Below are 22,886 nucleotides of genomic sequence, written 5' to 3' on the forward strand. Positions count from 1 at the left end.
TTGAAGTTAACAAGTGGTATTCTGGATGAGATCAGAGAGGGTCAGAAATCCGATGTGCTTTTGGTTGACAAGTTGACTCTAGTGAATCAAGGTCAAGGTGGTGAATTCAGAGTTGATGAGAATGGTGCTTTGAAATTTGGTAATCGGGTGTGTATTCCGGATGTTACCGAACTTAAGAAGAGTATTCTTGAGGAAGGACATCGTAGTGGCCTGAGTATTCATCCTGGGGCTACGAAGATGTATCATGATTTGAAAAAGTTATTCTGGTGGCCGGGAATGAAAAGAGAAATTGCGAGTTTTGTTTATTCTTGTTTGACTTGTCAGAAGTCAAAGATTGAGCATCAGAAGCCGTCTGGGCTAATGCAACCGTTGGCTATTCCAGAGTGGAAGTGGGATAGTATCAGTATGGATTTTGTTTCTGGTTTACCGAGGACAAGTAAGAATTTTGAAGCCATTTGGGTGATTGTTGATAGATTGACGAAATCGGCTCATTTCATTCCGATCAGAATGGATTATCCGTTAGAGAGATTAGCCGAGTTGTATATTGAGAAGATTGTAAGTTTGCATGGTATTCCGTCGAGTATTGTTTCGGACAGAGATCCTAGATTTACATCGAAGTTCTGGGAAGGTTTGCAGAGGGCTTTGGGAACTAAGCTGAGATTGAGTTCTGCATATCATCCACAGACTGATGGTCAGACGGAGAGGACGATTCAGTCACTAGAGGATCTTTTGAGGGCTTGTGTTTTGGAAAAGGGAGGTGCTTGGGATTGTTATTTACCTTTGATTGAGTTTACCTACAACAATAGTTTTCATTCGAGCATTGGTATGGCACCGTTTGAAGCTTTGTATGGTAGGAGATGTCAGACACCTTTATGTTGGTATGAGTCCGGTGAGAGTGTTGTGGTTGGACCGGAGATTGTTCAACAGACTACGGAAAAGATTAAGATGATTCAGGAGAAGATGAGAATTGCTCAGAGTCGTCAGAAGAGTTATCACGATGAAAGGAGGAAGTCACTTGAGTTTCAAGAGGGAGATCATGTGTTTCTTCGTGTTACTCCGATAACTGGGGTTGGTCGAGCTTTGAAGTCAAAGAAGTTGACACCTCGATTTATTGGTCCTTATCAGATTTTGGAGAGGATAGGGGAAGTAGCTTATCGTATCGCTTTACCGCCGTCACTTGCGAATTTGCATGAGGTTTTTCATGTGTCTCAGTTGAGGAGGTACATTCATGATCCGTCGCATGTAGTCCAAGTAGATGATGTACAGGTGAGAGATAACCTGACTGTTGAAACATCACCTATGAGGATCGAGGATCGAGAGTTGAAGCAGTTGCGGGGTAAAGAGATTGCCTTGGTGAAGGTAGCTTGGGAAGGACCAGCAGGTGGCAATGTGACTTGGGAACTTGAAAGTCAGATGAAGGAATCTTATCCTGAATTATTCGCTTGAGGTATGTTTTCGAGGACGAAAACTCTTTTAGTGGGGGAGAGTTGTAACACCCCAATAAAAATAAGATAATTATTTGATTTAAATTAATATTATATTTATTAATTTAATTAAATAATTGGAATTTATTGGATTATTATTATTATTATTTTATAATAATAATTATTGGAAAATATATAAGTGTGAAATAAGGAAAAAGAATCCCATTTTTGGTAAAAAGAGTTTTTACGTGAAATAGAGAAGCGGCTGAAAAGTGGAAAGTGGAGAAAGGGCAAAGAGGAAGAGCAAGGGCAAAGGTTGGAGAAGAGAAAAACTTGGAGCTCAAAGATTTGCCGGATTAATCAGGTAAGGGGGGTTTATCGTCGTTTAATGAGTATTATGGGTTAGCATGTAATGGGTAGTGATAAACCGTTGAATTGACCCTAATTGGGATTTGGAATGCTGAGAAATTGTGATGAATAAGTTGTGTGAAAACTGTAATTGGATCGATAATGGTGTGTGTCATAAATTGCTGGACGTGTAGCTTTTTACGGAATTGGAATCGGAGGTCCGGAAGTCCTCCAACGGCGGAAAATGCGGAGAATTCTGCATTCTGCTTTGTGTTAGCGCAGGAACAACTTTCTGTCTTGCGTTAACCGGTTAACCCAGGGTGTTAACCGGTTAACACTGTTATAAATTGTGAAAAACTGCTGTTTTGTCTGCGTTAACCGGTTAACCCAGGGCGTTAACCGGTTAACACTGTTGCGTTTTGCCAGAAAGTGTGTTCTGTGTTGCGTTAACCGGTTAACCCAGGGCGTTAACCGGTTAACACTGTCAAAAAGTGGAAAAATGGATATTTTAAATGTTATGTGTATATGTGATGGTTGGCCTATATCGGTGTGTGATATAGTAGGGATTATTCCCGCTGTTTTAAGCAGTATAGGTATTAGTAGAGTGTGCTAATACTGTGATTAATTATTTGACACGATATGATGTTTTGATGAATGTGTTGATGATGTATGATGGTATGCATAATACTATGAATGTATATATTAGGCATGAGTTTGTGAATGGACTATTTTATGGCTTAGAGTGTGAGCATATGTCCATTGTAGATTGTTGTTGATGATGTTGCATTGCTAGGTGAATTAGCATGCATATTGTGGCCTTAGTGGTGGTAGCTAATTCCCATGGTGAGGAATTAGTGATGTTAGTCATTTTGGATTGTTGTTGATGTTTGCATGCTAGGTGAATTAGCGTGCATATCATGGCCCTTGGGGTGGTAGCTAATTCCCATGGTGAGGAATTAGTGATGTGAGTCACTAGGTCTCAAATGAGTGAGACTAGTGAGCTTGGTAGCCGTACCTGGATTTGGTCGGTGAAGTTGAACTATATGTTCACGAATAGTCGGTACCGCATGCATGGAGTCTCATTGCATAATGTATGTATTGTGTATAATATGAATGGATGGGTTCCAATATTATACGTGTGTTTTGATGTTGATGTTGAGTATGATTATGAGTATGAGTTGATGTTGCCGTTACTGAATGCGTGATGTAATTAGGGTGATTAATGTGTTATTTACTTAGCATCACATGATATTTCATAATGCTTTTTATATCGATTGAGGAACTCACCCTTACAACTATTTTTCAGGTAACGAGCAGTGATTGAGTAGAAGCTAGTGCTTGGAGTCTAGTGTAGTCTCCTTAGTGGGTTATGCTCTGATAGATGTAACATCGGGACGGAATGTTTTACCTTGTTGAATAATTTTACATGGAATGTGTTACATGTTTTGAATGATCGATTTGATCTCTATCCGTTGCGTATTGTGCAATACTTTATGTTTTGAGTTAAATAATGAGCATGACTAAATATTATGGATAATGGTGTGAAGTGATTGTGTGACACCCTTAATTGCATATTACTCTGATTGATATATATATATATATATATATATATATATATATATATATATATATTGTTATTTTAATTAAATATTTGGGGTATATTAGAAGGGTGTTACAAATAGTACATTGGCTTATGATCTATCTCTTTGGTGGCAGCAAAAGCATATGATCTCTGAAAAGGTTTCCTGGCAAGAAACATGTTCAGCCTTGGTATGTACAAGAAGAAGAAGACATCATAGTCTTGATGGTGGTTACTTGGATCAGTTTATTTCTGATCTAGGTAAGGAAGTGCATTAGCTTATGCACACTGTGGAGTCAAGAACAAGTGGCAGCAGTCTTGACATCATGGAAACAGCCTTGCTTTAGGAAGTGGAATCCTTGGTATAGCTGAAGGGTTAGTTTCTAACTGGTCCTTCTGAAGACTCATGCATCAGAGTGTCTGATGTCTTTGGAGAAGAAGCAGGGATTCATCAAGGTGTGAGCTTGGATGACTTAACTGCAAACCTGCAGGATGGAGGTTGTTTACTCAAACTTGGTTCCACAATCAAGTCTATGAGAACATTGAACTCTTGTTCTGTGAAGGGAGGAAGTTCTTTCAAGTGGCAGAAGAAGGAGTTGAATTCAACAGCTAGATGTCAAAACACAATATTGTGACATGTGGTTCAACATCAGATTCTTAGTTGGTGAAGTGGCACATCAACTTGAGATAGAAGGGTCTACAGGGTTGTAGATTGGATACTTCAAAAAGGTCGTTCTCGTTGCATTTCTTTGGAGTTGCTGGATAGAAAGGATGTTACATGTTCATGTCTTAGAAAATCTAAGTTTTGTTCAACATGTAGCTTGAAGTTCAAGTCTCACTTGGAAGGTCAGAATACCTCTGGGAGAGGTCTGATAAACGTGGAGAGGTCAAAGAATGGCATTTGACTTTTTCATATGAGGATTCATGAAGGAGGTAATCAACCAATGGCATTTGGTCTATCTCAGAAGTGAGTTCGAAGAATCAAGATAATCCACATATGACAGCTGATTATTCTTGAGGAAAGTGTGAGACAATTACTTTTGAGCAGAAAAGTAGTAAGTTGAAGACAAAAGGAGGTGTTTTCTATTCATCTCTTGGAGCTTATGGTAGGAGCTCTGAGCTATCTATGGAAGATTATCTCTCGTAATGAGATGAGAAGTTGATCTCCTGTATATGTCCCAATTTATGTCTGGGTTCTTGTGGATCAAGCTGGTGACTTAGTGATATCTGAAGATTATCAGATGGTGTTCCTTGTTATGTTGTGAAGGATGTTCTAACGAATGTTAGAACATTTTGTGAAGTGGGTTTCTGTTCTGGTTAGAAGAGAGGTTGACACAGAGTGTGGATGTGTTCAGCCAAGAGGGTTGAACAGAGGGTGTTCTCTTGAAGACATGAAGATGCGTCTTATGTTTTCCATTCATCAAGTGGTTTGGGTTCTCTTTGAATCAGGAAGTATGTGAAGGTCCAACTTTGGGGTGTTGGATATGCTCATGTGTGATCTCCAAGTTTCAAGAGGAGAGTTGGTTGTTCATGACAAGGGAAGTTCTGTCTCTGCGCTGCAAGTAATCATCAAGCTTGTGGTTTATGTGTTCTCAGATAACAAGGTATGGCACCTTGTCAGTTAGTGGGATGATGTGGTGTATGTCAAGGCTGAGTGAGCAGAAAAATGTCTGACCGGATGTCATGACATTGCCTTGGACAATATTGTTATTTCCTTCCAAAACTTACAGTCATAAGGAAATATGGATGTTGTGTGTCTCATTATGATATATTAGAATGAGCCTGTGTGTTACAGTTGTGTGGTACAGGGGGAGTAACCATCTACTGTTGTTTTGGTTGTAGTGGTGCTAGATGTCAAGCTACCACTGGAGATAAGAAAGTGGTTTTAGGAAAGAGTGTGTGACTACTTGATCCAAGCTGTGAAGCAAGATCAAGTGGGTGGTGTCTTGATCAAAGTTGTAAAGCAAGATCAAGAGGGGGTATTCTTGATTAAAACTATGAAGTAAAATCAAGATTGTCTGTCTGACATTTGTGTGTAATTCTGTTTTATTTTGGCCTGTAATTTAAAGTGTTGCTTTGGCAACATTTTTGACAAAAAAGGGGGAGAAACACCTGTGACGATGCCCCAGGACAACAGATTATGTGTTAAACAGATATTGAAGATCCTCTAATCCAGAGGTTGTGTTGCAGCTGTTGTTCCACTTCTAATGAGTGTGAGTGTGTTTATGTGTGCTGCAATTAGAAGTATTTATTTAACTTCTGTATGTGTGCTGATATGTGAAGTTTTTATTTAACTTCCATGTGTGTGAGTGTGCTGCAACTCTGAGTGTATTAGCTAGGTTAATTTTCTGCTAGATGTGAGATTTCCGCTGCTATGGACTCTATTGTGAGACCAAAGTGTTTTAGCCAAAAATTTGCCAAAGGGGGAGTTTGTAGATGTTTAATTGGCTGCATTGTATGGTAAAACACTAGCTGGATTCTAATGTCTTGACTGATGTCATGACATGCTGTGGAGATGTTTGTTTGACTGCATTGTATGTTAGAATATCTAGTTGTACTCTGATGGCTTGGCTGATGTCATGACATTCTGAGTAGTGTACTGCAGGTTTAGCTAATACAGGACTTATTGAATGTCAAACTGGATGTTATGATATTCATCCCGGTTAGCAGATATTGAGGAATAGAACAGTGGGTGTTCTGCTAGAACTCAGCATTTAGTTTCAGACTGTTTATCAAGAGGATAACAGACCTGGCATAAGGCCTACTGTCTGGATGTCAAACTGGATGTTATGAAATTCATTGACAGCATTTACTGAACAATAGGCAGATTGGTTTTCTGTTACATTTCAGTATGCAACTCAGTCTGCTTACCAAGAGGATAACAGACCTGATGTAAGGCTCTATGTGTGAATGTCAAATTGGATGTTTTGACATTTATTAATGTACGCTGATACTGAAGTATGGACAGATTGGTTCTGTACAGTACAACAAATTGTACAGTCTGTTTTCAGGAAAAACAGACTTAGCATATGGTTAATGATTTGGAAGTCAAACTTTATGTTATGACATTCATTCTTGACAGCATATGCTATATTGTAGGTTGTTTAGTTTTTCTGTTTCAGCATTTTTCTCAGGGTAAAATCCAGGAAACCAACAACCAAGCTACAATTAAGGAACCTAACAAATAGCCTATTTGTTAGCACACTAATATGTGGAAATTAGTTAGAATCCTATGTGGCATTATTTGTGGAGATCTTGAGATATTTTAGGAACTAAATATGGAGATATTTTAGGAACTAAAAGATTGAAGACCTTGTTTGTAGTAGAAAGTTTCTGCTGATGTTGTAACAGCAAAGAAGAAGTTTGCTGCGATTTTTGAAGGCCCAAATCCAGTTGGGTGCTTAGGTTATAAATATCATATTGTAACCTAGGATTTGTAAGCCTCTTAGAATGAATTTTTAGGGGTGTGTGTGAGGTAAACCTCCCAATCTGTGGGAAGGTTACCATGTGTTTCTCAGTGTTTAAAGATGAGAGTTTTTGTAACTCAAAGCCTGTAGGCAAGAGTGATTATGTTCTTGAACGAAGCTGTGAAGCAAGTTCAAGTTGTTTAGCATTACATTGTAATTGTAGTGATAGGAATAGAAACTGGAGGTTTCTATCTAGGAGTTCCTAGGTATAGATTGCATTGGGTAGGGATTAAGTGAAGAGTTGTAAATGGGGGAGTTTAACTCTGAATTAATACTGCTGATAGTGGATCTTCTTCCTGGCTTGGTATGCCCCCAGACGTAGGTGATGTTGCACCGAACTGGGTTAACAATTACTTGTGTTTTTACCTTCTGCATGTTATAATTTTGTCTGTTATAAAATAAGGTAAACCTGTAATGCTGTAACAGGTGATGTTCAAATCAATGTTGAGACATCATGCTGATAACTGTGCAGGCTCAACAGAAGTAAGTGCTATGGTTGATCTCTGCTGTGTCTTTGTACCAGATGGACAGAACTGGGTGTTCTTCCATACTATGGTGATATAGTAGCAGATGTCGTGACATCTGTGAATGTGTGCATATCAGTACTGGGTTTGAATTGTATAACTATCTTGCTGTATTTGTAGCAATGTTGGATCATATGTCATAACTTGGAGTAGAACATCTGAAATCTGACTACGCCAGAATTTCAGGTCCAATCACAAGATTGATCTTTCCTAAGAAGCTTGAATATAGGCGCACATGTGGCAGTCATGTGTGAAATGAATCTTGAGATATAATTCAAGCGGCCGAGAAAATCTCTGACTTGCTTCTCAGTTTTGGGAGCATGCATCTCTTATATTGCTTTGACCTTGGCAGGATCAACTTCAATACCCTTCTCGCTGACAATAAATCCCGACAACTTACTAGAACGAACACCAAATGTACACTTATTGGGATTCGAGCGGAGTTTATACTTACTCAAGCGCTGGAATAACTTCAACAAATTCTCAACATATTCCTCTTCATCAATGGATTTAGCAATCATATCATCAACATAGACTTCGATCTCTTTATGCATCATATCATGAAAAAGAGTAGTCATTGCTCTCTGGTCAGTTGCACTAGTATTCTTTAGACCGAAAGGCACCAGTCTATAACAGAATAATCCCCAGGGTGTAATGAATGTGGTATTCTCCATATCCTCGGGTGCCATCTTAATCTGATTATATCCGGAAAATCCATCCATAAATGAAAAGACTTTGAATTCAGCTGTGTCATCTACCAACATATCAATGTGTGGCAGAGGGAAATCATCTTTCAGACTGGCTTGATTCAAATCTCTATAGTCAACACACATGCGGACTTTTCCATCCTTCCTCGGAACAGGCACAATATTGGCCACCCATTGCAGATACTCAATGGTAACAAGGAAACTAACATCAATTTGCTTCTGCACTTCTTCTTTGATCTTCACTTCCATATCAGGGTAAGTTCTCCTCAACTTCTGCTTGACTGGCGGGCATTCTGGCTTCAATGGCAATCTATGCTCCACAATCTTAGAATCCAACCCAGGCATGTTTTGATATGACCAGGCAAACACATCTGAATACTCTCGGAGAAGATCAATCAACCCCTTTTTCACTTCTCGACACATGCGAGACCCAATCTTGACTTCCTTCACATCATCCTCGGTACCCAAGTTGACTAGTTCAATCTACTCTTCAAATGGCTGAATGGGTTTTCCCTCGTGCTCAAGTAGATGAACAATTCATCAGATACTTCTTCATCACTTCCTTCCTCGACCTCAAACACAGGGAACTCCAAATTTGGCGAAGGAGTAAGATCATTGTATTCGATGGGTTTAGAAACCAACCTGCATAATGATTTGATATTTAATTTTAGACAAATGATTTAGTGACCATATATTATGCAGATGGACAATTATAATTATTTATTTATGTTTTTTGTGATTACCATTTTTGAGAAAAGCAAAAAAGTAAAAATAAAACATCATAGATGTGGATGAATATAATTGAATTTTATTGATGATCAAATTGAAGATGCCAATCAATGTTCACTTCTCCCTTAGGCATAGGAGAAGGATTAAAAAAAAGCAATTACTTAGATCGATGCACAATAATAGGAACATCAACAGTAGTCCAATTGTCACAAGCTTTTCCATGCATCACAAAATTGGTGCGGTCTTCGTTTTCATCACCCTCGATCACAGCAATTAAGTGTTGTTGATTACCATGAATGAACCCTCCGCTATGGAAACTGGGTTGCACATCTTCAGCATTAATCACAGGTGAACCTTGGTGGAAACCCAAACCAGCTCTGCTCTTGTTCTCGGCGACCTCTTCCATTCGGCCCCACTGATCAGAGTTACCGTCTTCAACAATCTTCTGAGCATATTTGAATAAGGACATAGGTGCCCCAACTCTCTTTTCCTTAACAATACATAGAGCTTGGAAAGGAGTTCCAATCTCATCCTTAGCTTCTACATAAGAGAAAGACGACATGTGGCTTTACAACAAAGCATTCTCCCCACCGACGATAACAAGCTTACCATTCTTGACAAACTTCAATTTCTAATGTAGCGTTGAAGTAACGACTCCTGCCTCATGTATCCATGGCCTTCCTAACAAGCAGCTATAGATCGGGTGGATATCCATTACCTGGAAAGTAATTTGGAAATCACTCGGACCTATTGTCACACCCCAAATTTTACCCCTAGATTTCATAATCATTTTCATCATAGACATCATTCATGCATAGCTAACCTCAAGATCAAGATATGCCTGGTTTGTTTCATATGTGAATTAGGGTCTCCCTCAAAGAGTTCAAAGGATTGATCAGTCAAAGTTTGGGATTAATCATCAATAAATCAAGTTCTCATACACTCAATATATCTCTCTCCATCAACAAATAAGAGTATTATGTCCTAATCAGAAGTGCATCAAGCTTCACTTTCATCTGGTTCACTAATTAGGGTTTCTCAACAACATTCAATTTCATATGAGAATTTTGATCAAGACATGATCTCAAGCCTTGAGACATCACTCAACACACTAAAGTACAGCTTAGGGCCCATCCATGATGTTCAATTTGCTCAAGAGTTTGAATTCATTGAAGATCAAGAATTGAAATTCATCTGATACACAATCAATGCACTACAAAGTCAAACCTTTGACTTTTGAGATTTATGATCAAATATGAATTTCTCAAGTTAAATTTCATGAGTATATGCTTAATTGATGAATTTGATCAAGAAAAATCAAGATAAATGAGGTTACTTGCAAAAAGGGCAATCTTGAAAACATTGAAAATTTCACTAAGTATCCAAATTTCATGTTCAAGTGCACTACTTTCTCAAGCCATAACTTCCAATCCGAGCAGCCATTTTCTTTGCTACAAAGCTCAAATCAAAGCTCTTTTTCCATACTTCAACTTTGTCCTAGAGGGTTGATTCCATAAAAGTGCAAGGATTTTGAGTTATGAGGACATAAAGTTGGTGTCTCAAGTTGAAACACAGAAAATTTTCAAGACAGCATTGATCCCTAAAAAGTGATAAACTTTACAGCCAGTTTTCATCATGATCCACTTTGATTCAGAAAAAACTCAAAACATGAAAGTTGTAGAGCATGTTTGGGGATTTATAAAAAGTACAAGTACATTTTTTTCCCATGCATGAGCTGTGAGTTTCGAAAATGGGAAGTTGGGGTTCCAATTTTGAATTTCAAGTCATGTTCATGCTGAATTTTTGGAGGAAAACCATTTCAAATGTGAAGATCTCTTGATTGCAGGTCCTCTTGTGTATAAATCTCTCCATAATCAGATGTTTATATGAATCCTAAGTGAATTGCACAAGGAGTTGAGGTTTTGTCCATTGCATTATACCATTTATGGGTGAATTTGCAAAAGGTCACATTACTACTTTGATAAAGCAAGCTTTATGCCAACAACTCAATCTTTCATCCTTGAAACTTGTCCCTAAAGATCACAAATAATCTTAAGAGATCAGAAGCAATCTTGTAGAGGCTAGGGAGATGTGACAAACTCCTTGAAATCCAACTATTCATGCAAACTTCTCTTTCATTCTCCACCAAAACCATAACTTCACAACTTTTGTTTCTAATCAGTTTCAATCCTCACTCTTTTCCTATAAATAGAGGGATCTCTTAAGCCTCAAAACACACAACAATAACCCCTCAACACTTCATCAAACTCCCATTCCATTAGAATTTGCAAAAACACACTATTTTTGCAAGTTCTCTAACCAAACTTATTCTCCACATGTATCTTCCAAACAAACACCACAAATCATCTCTAGACATCATTTAGAGCTTGTTTAATCACTTGAACAAGTTCTGTAACATCTATTTTATCATTCACCATTTCACTCTTTCACTTTGCAAGAACATTTGTGTGAGATAATACAAGTTGTTTCTGCCCATTCTCATTGTTCAAACACCATCCTCAAGGACTAACACGGCTGGTGGAATCTCTCTTTTATCTCTGTAGTAGCTAAGAAGAAGCATTGGACTTTCTCCAATAGGTAAGTGCACTTACACTTGAAACTCTTGTTCATGCATCATTCTTGAATATTTATTGAAGTTAAAATGTAGTAAATATTGTATTTGTTGTATATTTGCTACTGTATGCATTATACCATGCTCATGCATTGAGATTTTATTGTTTGAAAATTAAAAGTGCAGTTCTGGTTTTTTCCTTCTCACGCTTTGTACATTGAGTTTTAGGATGAGATAATGAGACCATTAGATTCCTTGCGAAAAATAGAGCAATTTAGGTTCTTACGGTTTTTAATTTCATGGAAAATTGAGAGAGTTATGATTGTTTGAAGTTCTGAAAAAATTAATAAAAACATGCAAGAACATGAGGAAGAAGATGATGTTTGGTATCATTTTCCAGTTTCTGGAATCATTTTATTATATATATTAATGTTTGTAAATAAGTTGATGGATGTATCACTGCCCCAGTGGTTAGAGTGTGTGTGTTGAGGCTTTGTGTGTGCAAGAGGTCTAGGGTTCAAATCCTGCCTACCCTAGACCCATTTTTATTCATTGTTTTTTGCTTATTTATTTTTGTTATTTTTCATAACTTCAAAGACTCATAACTTGATGATCCCTAAGCCTTTTTGAGCCACTCTTTTTTATATGTGTTCATAATTTTGTCTATTTTATGATGATGAAAATAAATTCCAGAATTTATTTATTTTTCACATACTTATACTTGTCTAAAGTTGGTATCTTTTTAGGATTGTTTTATGGTTTCAAATGACTTTCTTTGATTGATACTTTAATTTTTCTTGATCACCATGACTTATATGAATGTTTTGAATCATATATGAACTTTGTTTGGTGTTATGAATATATGCCTATTGGTTTTGACCTAATTTTGACTTACTTTAATGTATGTTTACATGTTTTTGTGCTTTGAACTTTGTTACTATGCCATGAACTTTTATGTGTTTATTTTTCCATTGATCCATGATTCACATGTCATTCTTTCATGTATTGTTGAACCTTTGTGTGCATGTGTACCTTTGTGTTTGTGTTTGCAAATGCTTTAAACTTGTAGTAACATGTCTTTGTATGACTTGTATGCTTACATGTTCAAACTTTTTGTATGATGTTGAACCTTTGTTTGTGATCATATTGAACCTTAACATGCATGTATTTAATACCTTAAATTGTTTTCATGATCAAGTTGATGTTATGTCTAAACCATGTCTTACTTCATGCATACACATGTTCATTCATACTTACTATGACATCCATATACATGTTCATGAATTGTTATGTCATTCATATTTGTTTCTTCATGATGATATATCCATGTCATTCATATTCATGTTAATTTTATACATCTTTGATTGATGTTATTGTATCTTTGTTCATGTTCACATGTTGTACATATGTGTTTACATACCATGCTTGATATTGTTATGATCATGCTTCCATATATTTGTTGATGTCATGTATGAACATCTTCTTCATTTGTTTACCTTTGTTGATGTCATGCTTGAACATCTTCTTCATTTGATTATCTTTGTTGATGTCATGCTTGAACATCTTCTTTATCATGTGTTTATTCTTGTTGATGTCATGTATGAACATCTTCTTCATTTGATTATCTTTGTGGATGTCATGTTTGAACATCTTCTTCATTTGTTTATTCTTGTTGATGTCATGTATGAACATCTTCTTCATTTGATTATCTTTGTGGATGTCATGTTTGAACATCTTCTTCATTTGTTTATCTTTGTTAATGTCATGCTTGAACATCTTCTTCATTTGATTATCTTTATGGGTGTCATGTTTGAACATTTTCTTCATCCTTGTTTGTCATTGTTGATGTCATGCTTGAACATCTTATTTACCATTTGTTTATCTTTGTTGATGTCATGCTTGAACATCTTCTTCATTTGATTATTTTTGTGGGTGTCATGTTTGAACATTTTCTTCATCCTTGTTTGTCATTGTTGATGTCATGCTTGAACATCTTATTTACCATTTGTTTATCTTTGTTGATGTCATTGCTTGAACATCTTTTCTTTATCATGTGCTTATATTTGTTGATGTCATGCTTGAACATCTTCTTTATTTGCTTATATTTTGTTTACCTTTTTGCCTAAATCCAAGGGAAAGACCTCTTTATTGACTTAATGTCATAGGTAGTTTAGCAATCCCTAGTTTCCCTTTGACCTTGTTAGAGTCATTCTCACTTTCAACTTAGATTTAAGTAAGAGTTTATAACTCTTGTAAGTATGTTTGTTATGAACACTTACTTCCCCTTTGGAACCTTGATCACTACCAAGTGTTCTTTCACCCTTAGTTAGGTGAACTACGGTTGCTCTGATTCCATCCTTATAAGGATACGTAGGCACATGACCGCGAAGTTTTGGCGAGCAAACTTAATAAAACCTTTAGGTCCTTCCCAATAAAACATTTCCGAATGATAACATAACACAAATACTTTCAAAAGGTTCCTATAGGATACTATAGATACTGAGGATGCTAATACCTTCCCTTAGTATAACTAACCCCCGAACTTTAGATCTCTTCGCATTGTTTTTACATTGCACAATTAGGGTTTTATTCGATCTTTTCCCTTTCCCTTGGATAAATTAAAGTTCGGTAATGAACATTAAATGTTTTGTGATTCAAGTTAATACAATAGCTTGATATCCGATTCTCACCGCGACACCTATCTTTATAGGAAGGTCCACTTCACCAATCACCGTCTTGCGAGAACCGTCAAAAGCTTTGACGATCACACCACTATATCTCATCGGAGCTCCTTGATACGGCAATCTTGACAAGGTTGATTTCGGGAGTACATTTAATGAAGAACCGGTGTCAACCAATACATTTGACAGAGCATCCTCCTTGCAGTTTATTGAAATGTGTAGATCCAAGTTGTGATTTCTTCCCTCCTCGGGGAGTTCTTCATCACAAAAGCTAAGATTGTTGCAGGAAGTGATGTTAGCCACTATATGATCGAACTGGTTGATTGTAACATCATGCTCCACGTAAGCTTGTTCTAATACTTTTTGTAGTGCTTCTCTGTGCGCTTCAGAGTTTATGAGCAGAGACAATATTAAATTTTGGAGGGAGTTTGGAGCAACTGCTCCACCACATTAAATTCGCTCTTTTTGATCAAACGAAGCACCTCATCATCATCGTTAGAATTCAAACTGCTGGATTCACCAGACTGACATCTTGGAGCACTATAACACTCTTACTATCAGATACATCTTCAACATTCTTTGGGAACACCGACCCAAAAACTCGACCACTACGGGTCACCTTTGTAACATCAAAAATGCTCACAACAGAACCAATCATAGGTAAAGGAACCTCTCGACCATTCTCCAACATAGTAGCATTGTACTGATATGGAACAGCCTTATCGGATGCATACGGGACTGGACCCTCTAACTGTATAACCAACGGGGATACCGATCTATTATTGACATTGTTATTGTTGTTGCTGTCAAATTGAATCACCACTCTCTCCGGTATCTTGAACACATGTATTATAACATTCACATCGTCACCCTAGTGACAAGACTGAAGAACCTGGATCATACCTTCATCCATCAACCTTTGGATGTCTCTCTTCACAACCATACAACCTCGAGGATTAACATTGCAGATCACACAACCATCATGGTCGTGCTCACAATCACTCACCAAATAGATATCTTTGTAAATCATCACCAAAGACCTTCTAATGAAACAAACATCAAATACTTTGAACTCTTTAGGACAACCATCTACCATGTTTACAGAAGAGTTACCATGAACGGGTAATGGGTTAACTTTGACATTAGGCGCACGGTACTCAAAGGACATCATTCCACTCTTTACCGGCTTTTGGACTTCTTACTTCAAGGGGTAGAAATTCTCAATATCATGACCCGGGACCCCTTGGTGAAAGATGCAGCGAAGTTCTGGCTTGTACCACCATGGAAGTGGTTCAGGAATCTGCGGAGGATTTCTTGGTTGCAAAAGGTTCTTGGGAACCAATGATGGATACAATTCAGCATAAGACATAGGAATCGTGTCGAAAGAGACCTTCTTCCTCTCAAAGTTTTGTTGTTTTTGATGATTGTTGGTATTGTTGTTGTTGAAGTTATTTGTTCTTTGTTGTGGATGTTATTGACGTTGTTGTTAAATTGGCACTGATTGATTGTTTGAAAATACCGGAATGACAGATGATGCTTGATGATGGTGTTGACGGGGTTGTGGATTCCTTCTAACACGAGGCCTCCTCTTCCTCCCAACAGATAATGCATTGGTCTCGTTCTCTTTCTTTCTAGCAAACCCGCAGCCGTACTTCTTGCTAGACGAAACCTCCTCTTTAGACAATTGTCCCTCTCGGACACGTTCTTCTAACCTCAACCCCATATTTACCATTTCGGTAAAATCACTAGGGGCACTGGAAATCATGCGCTCATAGTAAAATGAGCTCAGGGTCTTGAGAAAAATCTTGGTCATCTCTTTTTCTTCCAAAGGAGGGGTAATCTGAGCGGCTAACTCTCTCCATCGTTGAGTGTATTCTTTGAACGTCTCCTTGTCCTTCTGAGATAATGACCTCAACTAGTCCCTATCTGGTGCCATATCCATATTATACTTGTACTGCTTCACGAAAGCCTCACCCAAACCGTTGAATATGTGGACACTCGCACCATCCAAACCCAAGTACCACCTCAAAGCGGCACCAGTCAGACTGTCTTGGAAATAATGAATCAGTAACTGATCATTATCAGTTTATGTTGACATCTTTCTAGCATACATGACGAGATGACTGAGCGGACAATTATTCCCTTTATACTTCTCAAAGTCAGGGACTTTGAACTTCATTGAGATCTTCACATTAGAAACCAAGCAAAGTTCCGCAACACTCTTACCGAATAAATCTTTTCCCCTCAATGTCTTCAACTCCTTTCGCAACTCAAGGAATTGGTCTTTCATTTCATCCATCTTCTCATAAACATCTGGACCCTCAGACAACTCAGAATGATAGATGGTATCCTCAAGTCGGGGTAAAGTATGAACGACCTGTGGTGGCACAGACATGACTGGGCTAGATGTCGGCAAGGAATCAAAAGTAAAAGCGAAACCCTCAGGCACAAAGTTGGGCGGAATTCCCCACGGGAATCCAGCAGGCATGGTAGGCGCAAAATGAGCAACAATAGCAAGAATAGTAGAGGTAGAGACCTCAGAAATAACAGTCCTCTGAGGAGGGGGTGTTGTTGGCGTTGGAGAAGATTGGCTATGAGCAGCTAACACTGACTCCATCATGGCAGTCAGGCGGGCGATCTCGTCCTTCAAGTCTCTGTTCTCTTGCTCTAGATGTTCCATGATTCTTGGATGATTGGCGCGGGTATTGTATCGATGAGTCAGCTTGGCTGAAGCACAGAAGAATAACCAATAGGACATCTGGCGAAAGAGAAACCTGCTTATGCAAATGATGCATGAAATGCAATGCTTGATTTTTTTTAAGGAACTTACTATTTTATTTGCAAATATAATAACAATTGCACAATTTGATTGACCATAAAATCTCTTTTATTTATATAATTGGAAGGACTTACACTGAGCACAATTTCAGAAACCAAAATACAAAATACAAGAGAAAAGGAGACCAATCATCCTAAGGATCCATAACAACAATGTTAAAAGATCTAACTGTGCGTGCATACTTCCTTCGGATGCGTCGAATCTCGGACTCAAAAGAAGTCTTCATTTGAGTCTTGTCGAGGACAAGCTGATCAACAATCTTCTTCCAAGCAACAGAAGGTTGAGGCATACTAGAGGAAGATGAAACCTCTGGCTCTCTCTGCCTCTTCATTACTCGGTCTTCAAGAAGTTCAATAACAACATCTTTGTCTTTAGACTCAAGCTGAAACTCCTCATGCTTTCTGCTCAAAGCATGAAAACACTCTTTCAACATATCTTTCTCTTGCTTCATCTTGGAGAGGGCGTCTTCCAACTCCTCTATATCTTGGTTAGGGATAGTTAATGGCTCAACCACAACCATATATATAGGTCTTTCACAAGCATAAGGAATCTTTAATTCCAAAGCTCTCTTCTTCACCCAAAAAGTGTAAGCTTCCAAAGCTACACAGTTGCACGGACCAAGCTCGGGTCTTCCTTTCCTATGCACATTATGCCAAGCATGCACAATCTTTTGCTTCAAATGTTGGGGATCTTTACCCTCTTGATAGAAAAGACCTTCTAACAAAGTGTTATTAGGTTTGTCTCTCAATGGGAACCCAAGTTGACGACGAGCCAAGGAAGGGTTATAGTTGATTCCTCCTTGTGTACCAATGAGAGGCACGTTAGAGAATTCACCACAACTATCAATAATCTCCAAGCTACTCAATGAAGAATCATACCAAACTATATCATCATTAATGAGAGACATAAGTCTCTGAGACCACCGTAGACATTGTTTGTTCTCCACAAAAGCAGGCGTCTAAGGCAAGTGAGAAATAAACCACTTGTACAGAAGAGGAATACAACATACAATCGTTCAAACACCCTTAGAATTCCTTAAATACAAATAGAAATACATATCACCCAACAAAGTAGGCACGGGATTCCCAATTAAGAAGATTCTAATAGTGTTAACATCAACAAAACTGTCAATGTTAGGGAACAAAGCTAAACCATAGATGAGCAACATAAAGATAGCTTCAAAAGCATCCATACTACCAGCTTGAGCAAAAGCAGTAGCTTCCTTGATGAGGAGCTCAAAAGTTAATCCAAACAATCCTCCTTTCTTCACCCAATGAGCCTCAACCTCAGACTTCTTCAGATGAAGAGCTTCAGCTATAAGATGAGATATGGGAATCTCTTCCAATCCACTAAAGGGCACTTTGTCAGAAACGGGTATGAACAATGATAACAATGATAACAATGTTAACAAAATGTTAGTAAAAATCAAAGTTAACAAAGTTAAAGTTAGGGTTATGAACAAGAGGACAACTTTTGAGAATGATCTATCTTCAGGTCAATAGATTCAAAATATGGCGCATCGAGAGATAACTTATCACTTATGCAAAGTAAGGAAGATGATCAATGGATCAACTTATCCTAGATTTGCAACAATGAAAGTTGTTTGACCTCAAGTCCATCTATCAATAGATTGACAAAAAGAAGATTATACAACCCGAAGTTGAAAGATTTATTTTGGTTGTTTAACAAGTTATATTGAACAAGTTATATGAGTGTAGCGGTAAATTCAGGACCATTAAGCTATGGCTAAACTTAACGTTAATTAAACCAAAGTTGCCACCGCGCTTTTATTGTTTCCAAGGGAAAAGGGAAAAGTATGAACAAAACTCAAAGATAAGAAGTTTTCAAATCAAAACTAATAAAATGCCAGAGATTACAGGTAAGGGGGTTGGTTACACAAAGGGGAGGTGTTAGCACCCAAAGTGTCCTAGGTACTCCTAGTGAGCCCTTTTTGTGTGCATAGGTATTTTGTACAAAATGATGTTTGAAGCAAATAGAATGGATGGATGAGAAATTAATTCATTGATTATATTTTTGTGTTTGACAAGTCATCCGGACTTATGCCTAGGTACCAACATAAAAATGAGGGATCAAAACCCCATAGTTCGTGGTAACAATTTCAAAGTAAGTGCATTGCTTTTACGAGAATTTAAGTTTAACAAAGGCACAAGAGGCTTAAAAAGATTTGAATGAATGTTAGTTCTTTTTGTCTTTTGAAATTTTAAGTCAAGTATAATTAAATTCATTTATAAGTTTGATTAAGAAAAGTGATTTTAAAAAAATGCAATGGCATAAGCCCAAAGTTTCTAATTTGCAAAATGATCTAAGTTTAGAAAGCACAATCAAAGAAGATTTTAAAAGGAGGGAGAGATTTGAAATTAAAGAAATGGGGAAGAGATGAAGAGACTAATCCTAAGCATAAATTTAAAAGTTAAGAGTTGAAAAGATCTGACCAGTGGGATGCAATCGAATAGACAAGAGTGTCATATAGAAACCCACTTTTCCCTTGGACTTTAGAATCAAGAAAAATCAATACACAAATAGCAAGATGAAGAGCAAGGCATCAAATAAAGATAGCCACATCCAAGCTTAGCAACTCCATGATCTTCTTCAAAATATCTCATGCATTAGATGAACTCAAAGATAGGCACTAGGAACAGATTCAAAGTAATAGCTTCAATAAGACCATGTAGCAAATGAACTCAAATGGGATCACAATACTTGCTTCATAGGAAGTTCACTTCACAAGCACTTGGTTTCATGAAAGATGGCATTGGCCAAGTCCTTTTACATAGGGAGTGTTGCCTAATTCTAAGTCCAATCTCTCAGAGCAAACCAACAGTCCGCACAAAATGTCTTTTAGAGTTTTTGTTGTTATTATGTACATTAAGGTCAAAAGAACGCAGACAAGTATATGCAATCACAGAATAATCACAAGATATGGCTCAAATGAGCAAAGTGAAAATGAAATTAAAGTAAACAAGTTAAATGATATGAATAATGGAAAATGAATAAAAGCTCAAAATTAAAGTGTATAAAAGTAAATGACTTGAAATTAAATGTTAGTTGTTAGTTGATTAGAAGTTAGTATTGCTTTTGCTTTTGTTTAAGTTATTCTTTGGAATACACTCAACCCACTTGTCACAAGCATGGATCCTTGAACCAAGACATCTTCCAAAGGAAGGAAAAAAGGCCAAATTTCCATACAATACCATGAAAGGGGGGAGACTTACAATCCCATTCACTAGAACGCTATGCCTTTTGTGTCAAAATTTAGCGCTATGTTAAGTAATCGTAATTGGACTTGTGTAGAAGTCACAACTAATTGAGGCCGGACAATAGAAATTTCAGTGTTAATGCATGTTAGAGATATGGTATTATGAACCATACTCCTAAAACATATCACACTTAAAAAGAATATCCAAAAGGGTGGACCTAATCTCATCCATACTTATGTTGATTTTGCAATCAACTAGCCTTATGAAATAAAGACATTATAGGTCCATGAAATGAATGAGAAAAGAATGTGATTGAGATGAAGAGGGAGGGGAAATGGAATCAACACAAATTGGTCAAAAGATGACTTTTATAAAATTAAAATCATTCATTCATTTTGGGAGATGAAATGTACATTTCATCAATCCCCTAAATCCAATGTTTTTAACTCAACAAAGTCAAATCAACCTTGACCAAGGCCCAATAAACACAAGTCAAACTCAACAAGTCAAAATTAGAAGCTCAACACAATTTATTTTGCATTTAAATAATTAAAATCAATTAAAGTAGGCATTAAATTAAATTATGGTTTATCAAAATCCTAAAATCTCATCAAAACACCAAAGAAATGGCCATGAGATTTATCATAGATCAAACAAGGTTAAAGGACCTTGGAGAAAAAAATTCATGATTTTTGGAAACTTAAAATTATTTTTAAGCAATTGAAAATATTCATAAAATCAATTAAATCATGAAAAATATTAATAATGATCCAAAAAATAATTTTAATTCCGAAAATGAAAGAGGAATTTATTTAAATTTTTTTGATGAAACTCTCATATTTTTTGGATCAATATTAAAATTAATATGAATTAATGAAAATAAACCAAATAAAAGGAAAATAAGAAAATAAGAAAAAACGTGGACCACTTGATCTCCCTCATTAATTGAGGTGGCAGATCAAGTGGCTGCTAGCATGCATTCCACCATAGTCACGAGTCAAAGCGTGACACAAGTGGTATGCAAAACCAACGCACGAGATTAGACCATTTCAAATGGATCAAGTGGCTCAAATGAATGCCAACTCACCACCGGAGCGAAAGCTCCGGTCTCCTTCTCCGGTGAGCCTCACCGGAGTGGTTCATCCACAACCATAACTAAAATTAAAAATAAGGACATGATTTTAAAGTAAAAATGCCTTTAAGCTCGAATCTGGCCTCAATTTATCCTAACTCCAAGTATATTGAGAGATACAAGGAGTTGAAATTTGAGGTGCACGATCTGAGTTGCTTCAATTTGACCTCTAATCAAGTCAAACGTGTTACCTACATTGGTAGGACTTCAGATAACCAAGGATCCAAGAGAATGATGAAGAATTGAGTGAGAATCAGAGAGATGAAAATTTCTGGAAAATACCTTCAATGCAAGTCTGTGCTTGATTGATCTTGCTCTTGATCTTGTTCAGGATACTTGAAGGAGTAGAATTGAATGGATGAAAAGCTCAGGACTCTTGAAGTTTCGAATCTCAAAAAAGTGAGATTCAAACTCAATTTCCAATGGAAATTATCAAGGTTATCCTTTGAAATGAGAGGGTTTGAAGGTATGGATTCAAAGCTGGTGCGCAGGGTCCCCAATTCTGATGGCAATGGCTTCTATTTATAGCCAAATGATTGCTAAATGCACACTTGAAATCAAAGCTCCAAAAATAGAAATGTACATTGCATGGGTGCATGGGAGTGTACAGACACATGTAATCACTTCTTCTGATCCATAATTGAGTACAAGCATTGCTGAGATCACATTGGAATGTTATGCATTGGTGTATGGAATGTTCAAGTTCAATTTGTGCCAAATGATCACTCATGTTCAAGCCATGTGCAACACATTCAAATCTTGTCCAAAATGGATGAAATTGGACTTTTTAAAAAGGTTAGATCAAGAGGAACAACTTTCGTGTTGAACACTTTTTCATTTGAAGCATGAATAATGACGAATGTTGAGGTGGAAGTTGGGAAAATCAAACATGTCAAAAAAAATTCTAAGTGCCAAGCCATATGTTCACTTATTCCATCTTAGCTAACATTTTATGTAAGCTTCAAATGAGAAACATTCCTTCATCAGAGTTGTATAACTATCAAATTCATTCAAAATTGTCATAAATTTGACCTTATTTGGGTTTAATATGAAGGAGTTATGCATTTTTGAAGTTGAGGAAAATCACTTGTTCAATGGCATTGGTCCAAAATGACCTATAATGTATCTTCATATCACATGCTCATAAAAGTTGAATTTGCTCTTCCTCCAAACATAAAATTTGAAGTAGGCATCTTGAATTTTATTGTGAGACTTGGAAATATTTCATATCATAAACATTGAGCAAGTTATGGTCTTGGGAAATTGACCTCCAAATTAGGGTTAGACAAAATGACCTATAATCTTTCACCATAAAAAATGACTTTCCAAGCAAAAATAGCTCTATACCTAAGAATTAAAGTTATTTATAATGTCATTTAGAGTAATGTTTCTCTTGAAATCATTTTCATATGACAAAAAGTGTAGGAGATAGGGTCTAGGGAACCCAGTTTTGATCAGATGAATTCCTCTGGTCAACCACCATCAACCAACTTGCTAACTTGCAATTCTATAGACTTTTGGGACTCATGGGAGATCATATATGCATAATATTATGAATTTTGAAGTATCACTTGAATTATATGATCAATTGTTGAAGAAGCTTGTTGAAGAAGTTACACAAGACACCCAAATGAATTAGGGTTTCCAAGGCAAACACACTCCAAAC

Source organism: Lathyrus oleraceus, chromosome 6 (assembly GCF_024323335.1).
Source record: "Lathyrus oleraceus cultivar Zhongwan6 chromosome 6, CAAS_Psat_ZW6_1.0, whole genome shotgun sequence".
Classification (NCBI taxonomy): Eukaryota; Viridiplantae; Streptophyta; class Magnoliopsida; order Fabales; family Fabaceae; genus Lathyrus; species Lathyrus oleraceus.